The 16,463-nt window shown below is 46.1% G+C and overlaps 1 protein-coding gene across 5 annotated transcripts in view; it reads right to left on the bottom strand.

Annotated features, from left to right (window-relative positions):
• Window positions 1-16,463, bottom strand: part of Phb1 (prohibitin l(2)37Cc) — a 118,875-nt gene that overhangs the window by 100,041 nt on the left and 2,371 nt on the right. The gene's annotated exons all lie outside the window — the stretch shown is intronic.

The raw sequence follows: 16,463 nt of genomic DNA, 5'->3' as shown, positions 1-16,463 counted from the left end.
CATCTATGTTGTGAAAGCACCATTTTGGTTGCACAGAAGAAACCCTTTAGGTATGCCCAATCACTCGCAAGAAACTGAGGTGGTCAACCTGACATCAGGAGAAACCATCCGATCAAAATGTACGAGTGCTGTAGGGGTTGAGGACGGACTTCGGGATGAAAACAAACTTGGGAGATTTATTTTACATTATATACAGAGAGATGAGAGTCAAGTAACAGTCGTACAGTCATTACGGGCCGGCAGCAACTCGGACGCTGCGGCCCGCGGCAAGAAGTTCGACAGAGGTCAATCAGGGAATGCTCTGGTCTCTCTGGAATGCTTCTTTTAAACCCTTCGAGGACTGGAAGTCGCGTCATGTTCGGCCAATGGGAGGCGCCCGTGTCGCGGTGTCACACCCGGCGGCTCTCTGCGGTCTTGCCTTGCTGACTCTCAATGCACTTCTTCAAAGGCGGAGAAGGGGGACGATTGGGCTCCATTGTCCGAGGGCCCACCTGCTCCCGGTGGTACGGCCCTGCTGTGGTAGCAAATGCCTTCTTCAAAGGCGAAGAAGGGGGACGCTTGGGCCTTCCCGGTACATCACAGCCGTCTTGCTTCAGGACCCACTTTCCTTGCAACAGTGCTGGGCTATCCCTTCGCTTTCTGGAAAAGTCAAGCATTGAATAGCTCTCGGCGGCGTACGAACTTGTTTGCACGTGAACTTGTTGGCTCGAGCGCTCCTCTGGAATGTGCTGCGATTCGATGTGGTCCGGGGGAACTCGAAATAGGCGCAGGAAACAGCTCCATATCTAACAGCTCGTCCTCGCCCCAGTTGTTCTGAATGGCCGGTGAACTCAATTCGCCGGCCATGAGGAACGCTGAAAGAACCTGCAGGGTATTGGTGTCGAGCCTCGTTTAACTAACTTCGGGATCCTGGGCCCTGGAGAACATACGTCAAACAAACAAAACAACGCAGCGCTGCACCACGTGTAAGCGCAGGCTCTTCACCCCTGACTCGCCAGGCCATTACTAAGTCAAAATGAACCCTGATCTTTTATTTCCCCAATTTTGACAAAGCAGTTCCAACCACCCTTCCAAACAGCTATCCATTTCTCCTCGAATGCCGACAAGACCAGAGTACTATTGTTGTTGCAAAACAAAGTGTCGCTGACGATGCAAACAACAAATGAAAACAGCCGAACATAACTTAAGTGGCCTAACTACACGTGGCGTAACTATATAACTATAACAATCTATCGCAGTGGCGTACTTATCTCACGTATTGGTGCCACTGAAAAATCTGGTCAACCTCACAAGTACGTAATCACAAGCGCACTAGCCTTGTGGTCACAAAACAAAACGCGTACTTGCGTTGTAGGCAAACTTTTCATTTACGCTTACGTTTCTTCCCTGAAAGTCCTACAGGACACGTGACTTAAACGAACAATTAAACTTGCGGGACTTAGACACTCCGCAGAACCCTTAAAATAATGCGTCTTTTAATAACTCGTTCCACGCATACCTATCAGAGAAGTCAGAATACGGCTGCCCTCAACACACATGAGCAACCCAGTCATAAATCTGCTTCCTTCCGTCCACACAGGACACGCGCTAAAGGAACTAAGAACGCTTCTCCGTGCAAATGATGCACTCACTGAAAACTACGCGGTTAACCTTAGAAAATAAAAAAATGCTTATAAAAAAAAGAGAAGGTTAACTAAAACACACGCGCGTTACGATAGGCCTCTCAACGATAACCTTGACCTTCAGGTTACTCACTCACACACAAAAAAGAGCCTATATACTCATTAACTAACACTTGCGAGACTACATGTTTACACAAACGCGTCTTTCAAATCTCGGAGCTTTCTCAAACGAAAACACAAACAAAGCTCAAACCTTACACATTGAAAGAAATCCTAGTCTCAATTCGCGAAAACTTTCCGATGCTCAAAATAAAAAAACACTTCATTTCTACGGAAGCGCTCTTGGCCTCCCTTTCCGAACGCTTATGTACGACTCATACTTTGAGTCGGACTCGAGGTGGTCGCGGTTCGAAAGCTTACTCTGGCTGCCGAGGAACAACAATAGGGCTGACTCACTATCAGCTCCCCCAAGACGTTACAGTCCCGTGCCAATTTGCGTCCTGGCGCCCCGCTTTCAACACAACCTCGACTGACCGCGTCGCTACTCCCCACCTGGTCTCATCTTGCCACCTTGCGCTTCTTTGTACTGCACGCTGAGCTTCGAAGAGAACGACGGAACGACGAGGAATTTGACTGCCCCGTGCCCTTTGTCCGCGTCCGTGCAGAACATGCTTCGCGGTCCCCCTTTGACCGGTGGCTCGAGCGTTTTGGATGCGTCAACATCGTCCGTGACGACCACACCTTTTTCCTCGCGCCCTACCCTTCTGGGCCTCTCCCCATCTTTTGCGGCGCTACATTAGTCACCGCATTCCGATCTTTTCGGCGCTTCCTTCTGCAGCGCTTTCTCTTTGACTTCTCTTTCATGTCGCCTTCTCGTGCCTCGTGCTGGCCGGTACACATTTCGTCGGCCCGGATCGGTCTCTTACCCGCACAGTCTGAGTGATTTACATTTAAATCAACACTCTCTCTGCCTCGACTGGCGGACAGCCCAACCGACTCTGGAACAATGCAGCAGGCTTTACTCGAGTTAGACAACTCGCACTCCTTGCGAACTACCCTCTACTACATTGCCCAGCTCATGCTGTGCATCGGCACACAGCCCGTCGCTATCGATCGATGTCTCACGCGCACAGTCCAAATGATTAACAATGGAATCATCCCTATCTAGGCTATCTAGACTGGCGGAGAGCCGCACCAATCCCTGAACAATGCAGTTGTTCTTTCGTGAACTACGGAGCTCGCCATCCCGAGAACTACTCTCAACTGCATCGTCCAGTTCGCACTTCACTTCTGCACGCAGATCTGGCTCTACATGGGTGCTCGCGGCTGTCGGGTCAGCAGTACCCTTTTCTTCGCTAGCAACCTCGCTAACATTACAAGCGACGCACACGCACGGTAATTGTGCCAATTTGTTCGCAGCTGGCCTAGCTGTCTCTACAGTCATCTGTTGGCACAGCACCTCGTCACTCTCACTACGGCCTTTAACGGCCTCTGTTGCCACTAAGGCATCGTTAGCAGCTAGCTTTTTCCCTTCACTTATGAATCTGCAGCCAATCTCACAGGCACTACTCTTTTCGTCGGCTTTTGGTGAAAATCCGCTTGATGCTGCCTCATTCTTTCGCTCTGTACTACCTACAGAATTCTCAGACAGCCATTGTCTCTGTGCCATTAACTGATCACAATACTGTATCTCTTTGATCAGTGCTGCCTTCTCTCTCTCATACTTTTGCTCACGCTCACGCCTACATTCCTGATACTCACGTTCGCGTTCATTCTCACATTCGTGACGCTCACACTTAAGAGTAAGTTCTTGCAGCTCATGCTTCCGTTCATTCTCGCGTTCTTCACGCTTACGCTCACTCTTACGTTCACGACGCTCACGCTCCCGTGGCTCCTGTATCACCTCCCAAGCAAGCTCAATGCTTTTGTCATCATTGCCACTATCGTTAATCGCCTTTATGATAGCTGGCGTTTTCATCCGTTCGTCCGCCTCAACTCCCAAATCGTCGCACACCAACAACAAGTCTAACCTCGTCAACCTTCTAAGATCCATGGCAGCTGCCCCGACAGGTGGTTAGAACTGTTTTCCTTAATTTGTGCAAACACACAATGCAACAAACTCCCGATTCCCAGAACTATCAATATGAACACACAACACTTGAGTCTGGCGAATCAAAAGGAAAAAAACCACGCGCTCACTTACGGTTGCAGCACCCTGCCATCCGGTTCATTTGTCCGCTGTTCCCGGTTCCTCCGGACTCCCTTGGTCGAAGACTCGCTCTTCTTCGCTACTCCCAGTTTCTTCGAACCTCTTTCGACGAAGGCTCTCTCTTCTTCACTCTTCCCGGTTCCTTAGGAACTCTCTCGACGAAGGTTGATCCGTAGCGCTGCCACCAGCTGATGCATTCGGAGGCGATCTCACCGCTGCCAACCAGATGTAGGGGTTGAGGACAGACTTTGGGATGAAAACAAACTTGGGAGATTTATTTTACATTATATACAGAGAGATGAGAGTCAAGTAACAGTCGTACAGTCATTACGGGCCGGCAGCAACTCGGACGCTGCGGCCCGCGGCAAGAAGTTCGACAGAGGTCAATCAGGGAATGCTCTGGTCTCTCTGGAATGCTTCTTTTAAACCCTTCGAGGACTGGAAGTCGCGTCATGTTCGGCCAATGGGAGGCGCCCGTGTCGCGGTGTCACACCCGGCGGCTCTCTGCGGTCTTGCCTTGCTGACTCTCAATGCGCTTCTTCAAAGGCGGAGAAGGGGGACGATTGGGCTCCATTGTCCGAGGGCCCACCTGCTCCCGGTGGTACGGCCCCGCTGTGGTAGCAAATGCCTTCTTCAAAGGCGAAGAAGGGGGACGCTTGGGCCTTCTCGGTACATCACAGCCGTCTTGCTTTGGGACCCACTTTCCTTGCAACAGTGCCGGGCTATCCCTTCGCTTTCTGGAAAAGTCAAGCATTGAATAGCTCTCGGCGGCGTATGAACTTGTTTGCACGTGAACTTGTTGGCTCGAACGCTCCTCTGGAATGTGCTGCGATTCGATGTGGTTCGGGGGAACTCGACGTAGGCGCAGGAAACAGCTCCATATCTAACAGTGCTGTTCCTTTTTTCGTTGACACTAGTAATAACTTGCTCAAGCAAGAATTAGTTGAGGCCTTCTATAATAAAAGGGGACATGCCTGCAACAACCATCCTTCTTTCATGCTACATAGTTAACGCACATGTAAATATAGATCTTGTTCCTTTTTGTAAATGATTCACTACTTCTTTTGGCTGGTTTGCTCAATGATTACTTTCTCTGACAATTGTGTTTGTCCTGTGGTGCCATCTTGCTGCCCCTGGCCTGTTAGCCAGCTAGCTTTTATAAACTTATCTTCCAACCCCTCAAACGCATTAGATATTTAGGATCATTACATAGGAACATGTTTAGCTATAGGTTGTCAGTCCAGAAAGTGAAACTGTCTAATCTGATGTAGCCAATAGAGCTCAGCAAACTAGGCACACAGCCAGCACTGCAGTAACGCCCACATTTGTCATTCACTTTACGATGTTCATTCAGACTGTCAGCCATCTGCACAATTTGTAACGCTAACTGGGTTAACTTTCGCAAGTTTGTGCCTGATAGCTATAAATATTATAAAGAATTGTTCCCAACAAAGGAGAATGCAGAATAAATACAAAGCGCATACAAATGTTTTCAAATTTTTTTTCAAGCTTACACGTGAAAATCGGCAAAATGTCGCAAATATTCTAGTTGGGACAGTGTGCCTCCAAGTCTTCTCCGATTATGAATAGGTTGAAAACTATCGGTAGACAACTTTATTGTACTACTAAGATTATTTGTAATTAAATGCCATAATACCAAAAATACACTTGTTAAAAGAAAATTAAAATCCACTATACATTTACCAGAGGTGCAATCTAAAGTGTTCTCAAACACCAGGCCCCATATGCTCAGCCTACTAATTTTTACACAAAGTTGTTTATGCGGGCCCTGTGCTGTCATTGTTGGACTTCGCTAAAAAGGGGCCATGTGACCTAGCAGGACAGGAAAAGCTCAACAGGGGGAAAGGGTGTGGAAGACCCCTTTCCCCTTGTGAGAATCTTATATGCTTGTCACAGTGCATTTTCGGTGATTGAGCCAGATCAGCATTGAATTTATCAACGATTGATTCCACCCTGCCGCGAAAGAAACAAATGTTATGCTGGTGGTTTGCGGCCAACGAACAGAACAGTGCCCAGCGTTTAAAACGCTATACTAGAAGTGCGTGGCTGCCAGTACTTCTTACTGGCGCAAGAAGTACAGGCAGCCATGTCAATCGTGAAACCAAACCAACCAATCGTGAAAACGATTGTAGCGCTGGCATCTCCAGTGGTGGGCCTTGCGCCCAATATATGAAGTTTTGGATTAGGGGTTCCACACATTCCATCCCAGCTACAACTATGGGAAGACCACGAGTAGTGCGTACTCCTGAGGAAGAAGCTGCCTATCATGAACGTCGTTGAGAGTTGGCTCGTGAACGAGCTCGTTGTCGTAGGGCCGACCCCGAGCTGCAGGCCAGAGATGCCAAGTTTACCCGCAGCGCTCACGAAGCATGCGCACCACACGAAGCACTTCGAATCGAAAATGAGGTGAAAGAATGGTAAAACAAAAGATTCACAATGTAGATTGTTTGCAAAGTTTGACTTGCATGGAGTAACACACAGTGTAACTAACAAAGCTTCGCTGTTCGACCATCTTCATGAACTGGAAGGGGTGGCGATTTTTCTCTATAAATATTGCACCCTAGTGTACAAGTACAAAGATGTTGAGCAAACAGTACTGCAATGCAGCTACTGTAATGAATTATGAATAAAGGGAAAATGAGACATCCACCCGTTCGTAGCTATTGCTACAAAGGAATGTTAATTGAATGTTAAATTCCAATTGCAGTGATGGGAATGCCCTTGAGCATTTTGGAGCAGACATTGGAGCAGGTATAATGTTTCAACGAAAGCACACATAGAAAATTTAGTTGCGTTTTTTTTTTTTAATAAGTGATTTGCAGAGTTGCGGTTGTACGAACCATTCGCCCCCGCTGCCGGCATTCTTGATAATGCCAGCATTGGGACAGCGAGTGCTCATTTGTAGTCATCCAGCAAGATATTTGCAGGTTTACAAAGACTGTGCATTAAATTATGCTTGTTATTTTAATTAGTAAGTGAATGTTTACTACAGTTCATATGGCCGATATAACTAATGTAAATAGACTTGTCTAAGGGTAGCACTTTTTTGTTGCTATTGTGACGAGTCTTGCATGGGACCCTGCCATTTGGCCTAATTTTTCTAACTACGTGTATGACATCCGCCATACGCCACCATGATTGCCTCCTATCGCCCTCTAGTAGCAACGCGTGAATTCCTTGACCGTGATCAGAATTGGCGTACCGAACGCAATTCTTCTCATTTTCTTTTTTTTTTTAATACTGGCTTGTAAGTTCAGGGTGCGGCCCTCACACGAATTTATACACTAAGAATTGTCCTTTGTGTAATTGCTTTATACTTCGCTATCACTAATACTGCTTCACCTGTCTGGCGAAAGCGCAGCCTTTTTTTTTTTTGCGAGTCCGAGTGCGGATAAGCTTGGCATCAAAATAAGTGAACAACAATTTGAGCGGGCGCATCGGTTGGGAAGATATAGCGAGGACAAACGGAGACCAATCATAGCCAAGCTGACCATCTTTAAGGACAAAGATCGCATTCTCTCTTCGGCACACAAACTGAAGGGAACGTCATGTTCCATTCGCGAAGTTTTTTCACCGGAAACTCAACATGCAAGACAAAAGCTAATTGAATTTGCAAAAACCCAGAATAAAGCTTTCAAGCTTTCAGTGGACAAGCTGCGTATTGAATCAAGAACTTATATCTACGATGGTTCTGCAAGTGCAGTTGTCCCGCTGATTAGATAGCTACGGTTGGGAGCATGCGCACAGAGTCACCAAGTACTAAAGCTAACCCCGACTTCACCCTCGCTATCATTATCGTATGCCAATATACGAAGCATATTATCGAAGTGCAATCTCATCTCTTCGTTCTTGGAAGACAGTAAATCCGACATTATCGCGTTCACAGAGGCATGGCTGCATTCTGCAATAACGAAAGATGAAACCTTTTCATCTTCAAACATGTACGACATATATAGGTGTGACCGCTCTATTAAAAGAGGAGGCAGTGTCTTGATTGGTGTAAAGAAAACCATTACGTCATTTTTGGTCAACACTAATTCTGATCTCGAGATTGTTTGGGTGGCCTGCACGATCTCATCTTCTAGGATACTAATAGGTAATTGTTACCATGCACCAGATTCTAACAATTCTTTCATCAATGCTCTCCGCGACACAATCAACAAAGCCATTGAACTCTTGGCTGATTTATTTTGACTTCTTGGGGATTTCAATTATCCACTAATCGATTGGACGAATTTATCATCTCCTTGTCATATCGTCTGAATTCATCAACTTGTCTTAAGACTAATCTCTTTCAAGCTGTCGCGAAACCCACACGTGGTGCCAATGTTCTAGATCTCATTCTTAGTACAGCACCTGAAACAATTGCTCACATAGAATATTTGGATGGTTTCAGCGACCACCATTTGCTCCAAATAACGATAAACACAACGCCAACGGTTACGGGTAAAACGAGAAAACAAATTCGTGATTACAATAAAGTCAATCATAAAACAATAATCTCAGAATTTGAAACTTTCTTCGAAAACACAATGTGGCCATCATTTTACAATAGATCCGTTGAAGAAAGCTGGCTCTAGTTTACAAATACTACACTGTGCGCATTAGTAGACAAGTATGTTCCACTCTTTAATATAACTAACGATAAGTTGCAACCCTGGTTTACCAAAAAGCTTCAGCGCATGAGGAACAAGAAAAAATGCTTGTATAATATCGCTAAGCAAGATCGCACATCAGCAGCGTGGCAGAATTACAAAACGTACCTTAAATAATACTGCTCAGCTTTAGGTGAAGCTAAAGATAAATATTTCTCTAATGATCTTCCTGAGCTGCTTAAGAACAATCCTGCCAAGTTTTGGAAAATAATAAAGCCTAACAACGAATCAGATGAATTATTACAAAACAGCAGCAACATTCCTATTCCAGACAGCGAATGTTCGGAGGTGTTTAATTCATTCTTCAGCTCTGTATTTACACAGGAGAACAGTTCAAATTTACCTTTTGTTTCAGAACTAGGCTACCAATACATGGAACCTATTGAAGTCACTTTGAAGGGCCTCTTCTCTCACAAACAACCTTAAGATGTCTTCTTCATGTGGCATAGATGGGATAAACTCAAAGATGTTAAAGAATACGGTAGAAATATCATGCAAAATTCTTTTTCACATATTCAGACAGTCACTTGCGACTGGCCACCTTCCCGCAGATTGGAAGATGGCGAAAGTTATACCTGTATTTAAAAATCGCAACAGGAACTCCTGCGAGAATTATCGTCCCATTTCATTGACATGCATTCCCTGCAAGTTGCTTGAACACATTATCGCTTCGCAGATTTGCAGATATCTTGAGACAAACAAATTCCTTTTTCATAATCAGCATGGCTTTAGGAAGGGCCTCTCGTGCGAGACACAGTTATTGGACTTTACAACAGACCTACACACTAACTTAAATTATAACTTACAAATTGATTGCTTGTTCCTTGATTTTTCGAAGGCATTCGACCGTGTCGCACATTGTCGCCTAATATCAAAACTCTCCGCACTTAAATTGGACTGTCTTACCTTGTCATGGCTCCGAAATTTCCTGTCTAATCGTCAGCAGCTTATTATTGGAAATAACTACTCTTCCTCCATAACAGACATTTCTTCTGGTGTACCACAGGGTAGCGTCCACGGTCCCTTGCTGTTTCTAATTTTTATTAACGACCTACCTCAAAATTTGACCTCTACCATGAGAATATTCGCTGACGACTGCATAATTTATTGCCCAATTAAAGACTCAGATGATCATCTCGTTCTTCAGCAAGACCTTCAACAAATCATTAGCTGGTGCAATAAATGGCTAATGACTAAATACCACAAAATGCAAAGTAATGTCGTTTACCCAGAAGTCGGCAACCTCACCTTATCTCTACCATATTAAAAATTACACTGTTACAACAGCTACACAATATAAGTATCTAGGAGTTCTATTCACATCGAATCTTTCCTGGACAGAGTATATCACGTCCATTTCAGCTAATGCCTCCCAATCGTTGGGGTACTTGCGACGCAACTTAAGAAATGTTCTTTCAAATGTTCGCAAGCTAGCTTACCTAACTCTCGTTCGTCCCAAGCTCGAGTATGCATCTCCCATTTGATCCCCCCACCAGAAATACCTCATTGAAACGCTAGAACGGATCCAGAACAGAGCAAGCCGCTTCATCATAAACGATTACAGCTACCAGTCTAGTGTAACACAAATAAAACTTAAGCTTTCATTTAAATCCTTGAACACTCGTGGAGACATTGCCCTTTTATCACTGTTCCTCAAATTCCTTCACTCCACTAGAACACCCACATGCTTGAAACGACCCTACTCCACGTCAGATAGGCTTCATAATCATTTCAGCTATGCCCGCCTTTACGGTTCTACAAAAGCATTCCATTATTCTGCTCTTCCTCGTGCTATCAAAATATGGAATTCGCTCCCGGACATCATTGCATGCCAGTCCAACTACGATTCATTCTGTGATGCCTTGACTGAATGCATGACTAAAGAAATGCGAAGTTTTACGTTTGTCGCACAATGCTTTCTATACTTGCACTATCTTTTACAGCTTATTGTCGCATTATTACCGTTATGTCGCTATGTTTACCGTTCCGTTGGAATGTTGCGTTCGTAACTTTTCTGATATTTTTTTTCATTATTACTGCTTAACACTCATGTTAATTACACAACTACACTGAAAACAATCTGTGGGATTTATTCCTTGTTATTATATTATGTTTTCTTTTTTGCCCTAGTGAATTGTGAACTAAATTTTTTTCATCTCAGTTGCACTTGCGGTCATAGGTTGTAAACAGATACGGCTTATAGATGTCATGTATATGTATTTTCTATATACTGCCCCCCTTACTCAATGCCTCACTTCGAGGCCTGTAATGTATTTTTAAATAAATAAATAAGTAAGCACTGCTGCGCATGACTGCTATTGAACCTGTTTTCGGGTGAATCCAGCTTGGCCTCATTTTGGTTACTGAGTGAATTACATATACATTTATGACCTCTGCATGCAAGATTCCTAATAAATGTTTTAAGTTATTAAAAGAGCTTTTTTCTTTTATGAGTCGTTGGCATTGCCTACTGGAATGAGAAGCAATACTGAGACACATATCACTCACGTGCATTTCGCATGCCGTAGATAAAATACCCTACGGAAAAGGTCACCCAAGTCTGCAGGTCCTTTTTCAGGATTAAAAAAGCACGCACAGCAGTTTGAAGCAAGGTGAACGCACAACATATTGATTCTCTAGGCATAGGCTATCCATACCATTAGAAATAATTGTTAGTTGACTACCTCTTCTCTTGAAAACATAACTTTGTCCTGCGTATATATGCAAATATATTTGTGCATAGTGTTACCGGTGGAAATTTAAAAAAAAAACAGTTAAGTGAGAAAATATGGATGATGTAGCCACCGCTGGTGCTTTTAATGCGCTTGTATTGTCAAGATTTGCAGAAATAAAGCGAAAGTATGAATTAAACACTGTGATCGTACCCATTGACAATGATGCAGTAAGCTTTTAACCACAATAACATTCTAAGTGAAAACGGGTCAACTCAAAGGAACCTCAAATGATGTGGGCAACAGAACTCTGGTAGTGACATTTGAAGGGGGAAAAGACTTCGGCATCGCAAGGCTCTGCCCCCCCCTTGCGATGATGCCTCATCCCCCCCCCCCCCCCCCCCCGGAAAACTTCAAAGAGGGCTCAGGCCAGTGGGTTCGTCTATCTCTTTTCAGTTGAAAAAGGAAGTAGCCTCGACACCAGTGGGTGCCAGAAATTCATCATCATCACCATCATTGTCAGCCTTGTTACGCCCACTGCAGGGCAAAGGCCTCTCCCATACTTCAACAACCCTGGCCATGTACTAATTGTGGCCATGTTGTCCCTGCAAACTTCTTAATCTCATCCACCCACCTAACTTTCTGCCGCCCCCTGCTACGCTTCCGTTCCCTAGGAATCCAGTCCGTTACCCTTAATGACCATCGGTTATCTTCCCTCCTCATTACATGTCCTGCCCATGCCCATTTTTTTCTCTTGATTTCAACTAAGATGTCATTAACTCGTGTTTGTTCCCACACCCAATCTGCATTTTTCTTATCCCTTAACGTTAAATCCATCATTCTTCTTTCCATAGCTCGTTGCGCTGTCCTCAATTTAAGTAGAACCCTTTTCGTAAGCCTCCAGGTTTCTGCCCTGTAGGTGAGTACTGGTAAGACACAGCTCTTATACACTGTTCTGTTGAGGCATAATGGCAACCTGCTGTTGCCAGCAATTATGACATATTAAAAAACTAAGCAATTGCATATTTTTCTGTAGCCCAAGCTCAACGTAAAAAATAATTTTGCGTCTCGCAGAAGGTGCAGTAAATCCAGTAATGTTCATTTTCCTCTGCACCCTCGTAAGCAGGTCGAATGGTCTCCAATATAGTATAATAAATCTACATTAACGTCTCTTAATCTAGTTGTTGTGACGCGAAGCACCAACTGATAAGACAAGACGATGCATTGACGGGGGAACCGCGGAACTGCCTTTATTCTGATGGCAATCGCTTATATACACTTGATATAATTGACAGCGCCCCCTATACACAACACATTCCCCCTCATTAACAAAAAAAGAAAGGAAATAAAATCAATCCACTTTCGCGCACTCACTTCACATCACATGAAACGAACGACTTTCTTACTGTCAGGTAAGCTCGTAGTCTTGATATCGTGCTGGCACTCTTCTTGTTCGTTCCGGCCTGGTGCGAGATGGTGCTGTGGTTGTGGCCAATTGCGATCGAGAATTGGCTTGCTGATCGGGAACCTCTAGAATAGACTCCGTTACTGTGGGCTGTGCACCGTCACAATGGCTGGCGCTTCCCTCGATGTCTTCTGATGGCACCATTTCAGATTGATTCTTGACGGTAGTAGGGGTATTTTGCTCCGCCATCTTCCCTATGTGAAGATCCAGGTCGCAGGAAAACCCCGAGGCCGCACTGCGTTGCGCTGTAACCGCTTCAGCTAGTGCCTGTCCTGTCCCAACTTTACCAATTACTGTTAGTTTTGATGCGTTCCATTTCGTACCGTTTGCCAGCAAAAACGAATTCGTGCCCACTCGTCTCTTCACCTGGATCGGCAAAGAAAACTTGTGTTTCGTCTTTGGTCCGCCTTGCTTTATTTTTACGAAATCTCCTGGCTCAATGGTAGACGCTCTGGCACCTCGTTTTTCATCGGTGTACTTTTTTGTTCGTTGTTGCTGCTCCTTAACGCGCTGTTTCAACTTTTCCATGGCGGCACGCGGCTCCTCGAAAAATTCCCTTTCTGGGAGGCCAACAACATCCAATCTTGTTCTGGGTCTTCTTCCATGCAGTAGGTAAGCCGGTGACGCTCCTGTACTTGCATGTGGGGTGGCCCTGTAAACACCCAGGTAGTCCCAGATTGCCTCCTTCAGTGGTCTTCGTTCCAATGCCGCAACCTGAATATAATCCTTGAGAACGCGGTTGAACCTCTCAATCTGACCATTGCATTGCGGGTAGTACAATGTTGCAACACAATGCTGGATTCCCCGATCTCGTAAAAACTGCTCAAAACATGTCGACATAAACTGACGCCCATTGTCAGTCACAATGCTTTTCGGGTACCCTTCTCTCGCAAAAAGTTCCAAAAGCACTTTCACTACTGCCTGTGCAGTGATTGTGGACACAAATGCCACCTCGGGCCACTTGCTGTGGTAATCAATAATAGTGATTGCAAACCTGCACTCCGGAGGGGCTCGCTCCATCGGCCCAACGATGTCGATTCCCAGCTTTTCCCACGGCTTCTCGGGCCACTTTACTGGCTCCAATGGGGCCATTACGGTTTTTGCCGATTTATCTGATGCTTTGCAGATAGCACAATTGCTAACCAGCGATTCCACATCCCTGTCCATTCCGGGCCACCAGTACTGTTCCCTTAACCGTTGTTTGGTCCTTACAATGCCTGGATGTGATTCATGTGCCATCATGACCAGCCTGGAAGCGAATGTCGATGGGGGAACGACCCGTTCCGCGCGAAACAGTAGCCCGTCTATCACCGACAGCTCTTCTTTTATACGAAAAAAAGACCTTAAATTTCCAGCTAAACAGCCCTTTTCCGGCCATCTGGACGTAACATGCTGCGCCACCTCATTTAATAATGAATCATCAGCTGTTTCTGCTTGCAATTCACTCTTAGTGATCATGCTGGAAACCACAGCAACTACTTCCTCCACCGGTTCATCCTCTGCAGAGGTCAAAGGTAACCTAGAAAGTGCATCTGCAACGACATTGGTGTTCCCCTTTGTGTACTGCACAGTGAAGTTGTATCTCAAAAGTCTAGCACACCAGCGTTCAATACGCAGTGGGCGTCTTCCAACCCCATTTGTGGACAGCAGTGTCACCAAAGCCTGATGATCAGTTCGTAAGACAAACCTGCGGCCCCACAGATAAACGTGCCAATGTTCGCAAGCCCATAAACATGCCAGCGCCTCTCGTTCCCCGGTAGAGTACTTGCGTTCTGTAGGAGTTAGTGTCCTCGAAGCGAATGCCACTGTACGTACTTCTCCGTCGACTACCTGCTGGAGCACAGCTCCCAGTCCATATGCCGAGGCGTCAGTGGTCACTTGTACAGGCAAAGACTCATTGAACATAGCCACCACCCCGCATGATGACAGCATCTCCTTGATCCTGCAAAAGCTCTCCTCGGTGCTCTGATCCCACATGAACTTCTGTCCTTTACGAAGAAGTCGTCGCAGCGGCTCCACCACCTCTGCATAATTGGGAAGAAAATGTGAGTAATAGCCTACAAGCCCAAGGAAAGACCGCAGCGAGACTACATCGGTAGGCGTTTGTGCTTTAATCACAGCATCCACCTTTGACTTGAGTGGGGCAAGACCACTTGCACTCACACGATGACCCAAAAAGGAGAGTTCCTTGACAGCGAACAAGCATTTCTGATTTAGCTGCAGCCCCGCCTCAGCGATCCGATGCAATACCTCGCGAAGGTTACGGTTGTGCTCGTTCTTAGTCTTTCCAAAGACTATGATGTCGTCGATATAAAACAACACGCCCTTGCAGCCTTTCAAGATTTCTTGCATCATTCGCTGAAACGCGGCTGGTGCCGATGCGAGGCCAAAACACACTCTGCGGAACCTAAATAAGCCTTCGTGCGTAATAAACGTCGTTAATTCGCGACTATCTTCGGCTAATTCCACTTGATGGTAGGCTGCAGCAAGATCCAGTTTCGAGAACCATGCTGCTCCGCTCAGCGCATGCAACAGTTCCTCAGTGTGCGGCAAAGGGAATCCATCAATGACTACTGCTTTGTTCGGCTCGCGTAAATCGACGCATAGACGAATAGTTCCATCCTTCTTCTGCACAACCACTATAGGAGACACCCATTCCGCAGCACTGACTTTTTCTATAATGCCTGCATCCAATAATCTTGCCAGTTCAGCCGCTACCTTTTCTCGCAGCGTCAGGGGCAAACGTCGAACCTTCGCTGCTACTGGTTTTACATCTGTACGCCGCTTCACAGAATGTACGAAGTTTTTCGCTAATCCCAACTTATCAGCGAAAAGAAAGGAAAACTCGCATAATTCAGGAGGAAGCGACTGGGGGCTGACCGTGATTTGCAAACACTCCAGTGTAGAACCGATGATGTGCAATTGCAGCTGGTGGACCCCATCCAGTCCTAGTAATGCCATGCCTTGGGGAACAACGTAAAATCGAAGGCAAGCCGAGTTGTTTCCGCGTACAACTCTGGCTGTGAACCATCCCAAGACCGGAATTTTCTTCTGTGAAAAATCCCGCAGCGTCGCTGAAGCCGCAGTCAAAGGAAAGCTGTTGGCGAACTTGGCTCGATAAACGTGGTCTGGCAAAATAGACACCGACGACCCAGTATCTACCAGCAACTGAAGTGGCTCGTTCTCAATAACGACGTCAACGACCAAAGTCCTTCGTTCCACTTGTCTGACCGCCAGTACAGTGAGCACGTCCTCCTCGCTAGCGCCGTCGTTTCGGACCGTCCGCACGTCCCGCTCTGCCACAGACCGCTCGAAAATGTCCCATTCTGTGGCACTGGGAGCAACGTTTCCCCCGTGCTTTGCATTCCTGTGAATTAGCTAGGTGCCTTGTAGAGCCGCACCGGTAACACTTGCGCACCGGCGTCATTGCCGCGTCGCTGTCTGGACTTTTGCCTTGAGATACATGCTGCACGATGTCCGTTTGTGACGACCCTTGGTCATAGATCGCAGCCCCCTCCGCTGCCTGCTCGTACGTCTGTAGCATTTCCACTGCCTCTGCGAGCGTAAGTTGTGACCCCTTCACGAGCAATTTCTGTCGCAGCTCAGTGCTCCGTACTCCGTCAACAACCCTGTCTCGTAGAGCCGCTTCCAAGAATTGCCCGAAGTCGCACGTCTTTGCTAACTGTCGGAGAGCACTGACGTACTCTCGTATCGGCTCGTTCGGCAGTTGCCGACGTAACATGAATCGACGTCGCTCGACCAGTACGTTGACGGTGCTTGAGAACTGCCGCTCCAATAGGCTCAACGCCTCCGTGTAAC

This window comes from Dermacentor albipictus, chromosome 1 (genome assembly GCF_038994185.2).
Source record: "Dermacentor albipictus isolate Rhodes 1998 colony chromosome 1, USDA_Dalb.pri_finalv2, whole genome shotgun sequence".
Taxonomy (NCBI): Eukaryota; Metazoa; Arthropoda; class Arachnida; order Ixodida; family Ixodidae; genus Dermacentor; species Dermacentor albipictus.
Note: the sequence above shows the minus strand (reverse complement) of the source record. Positions and strands in the feature narration are given on the sequence as shown.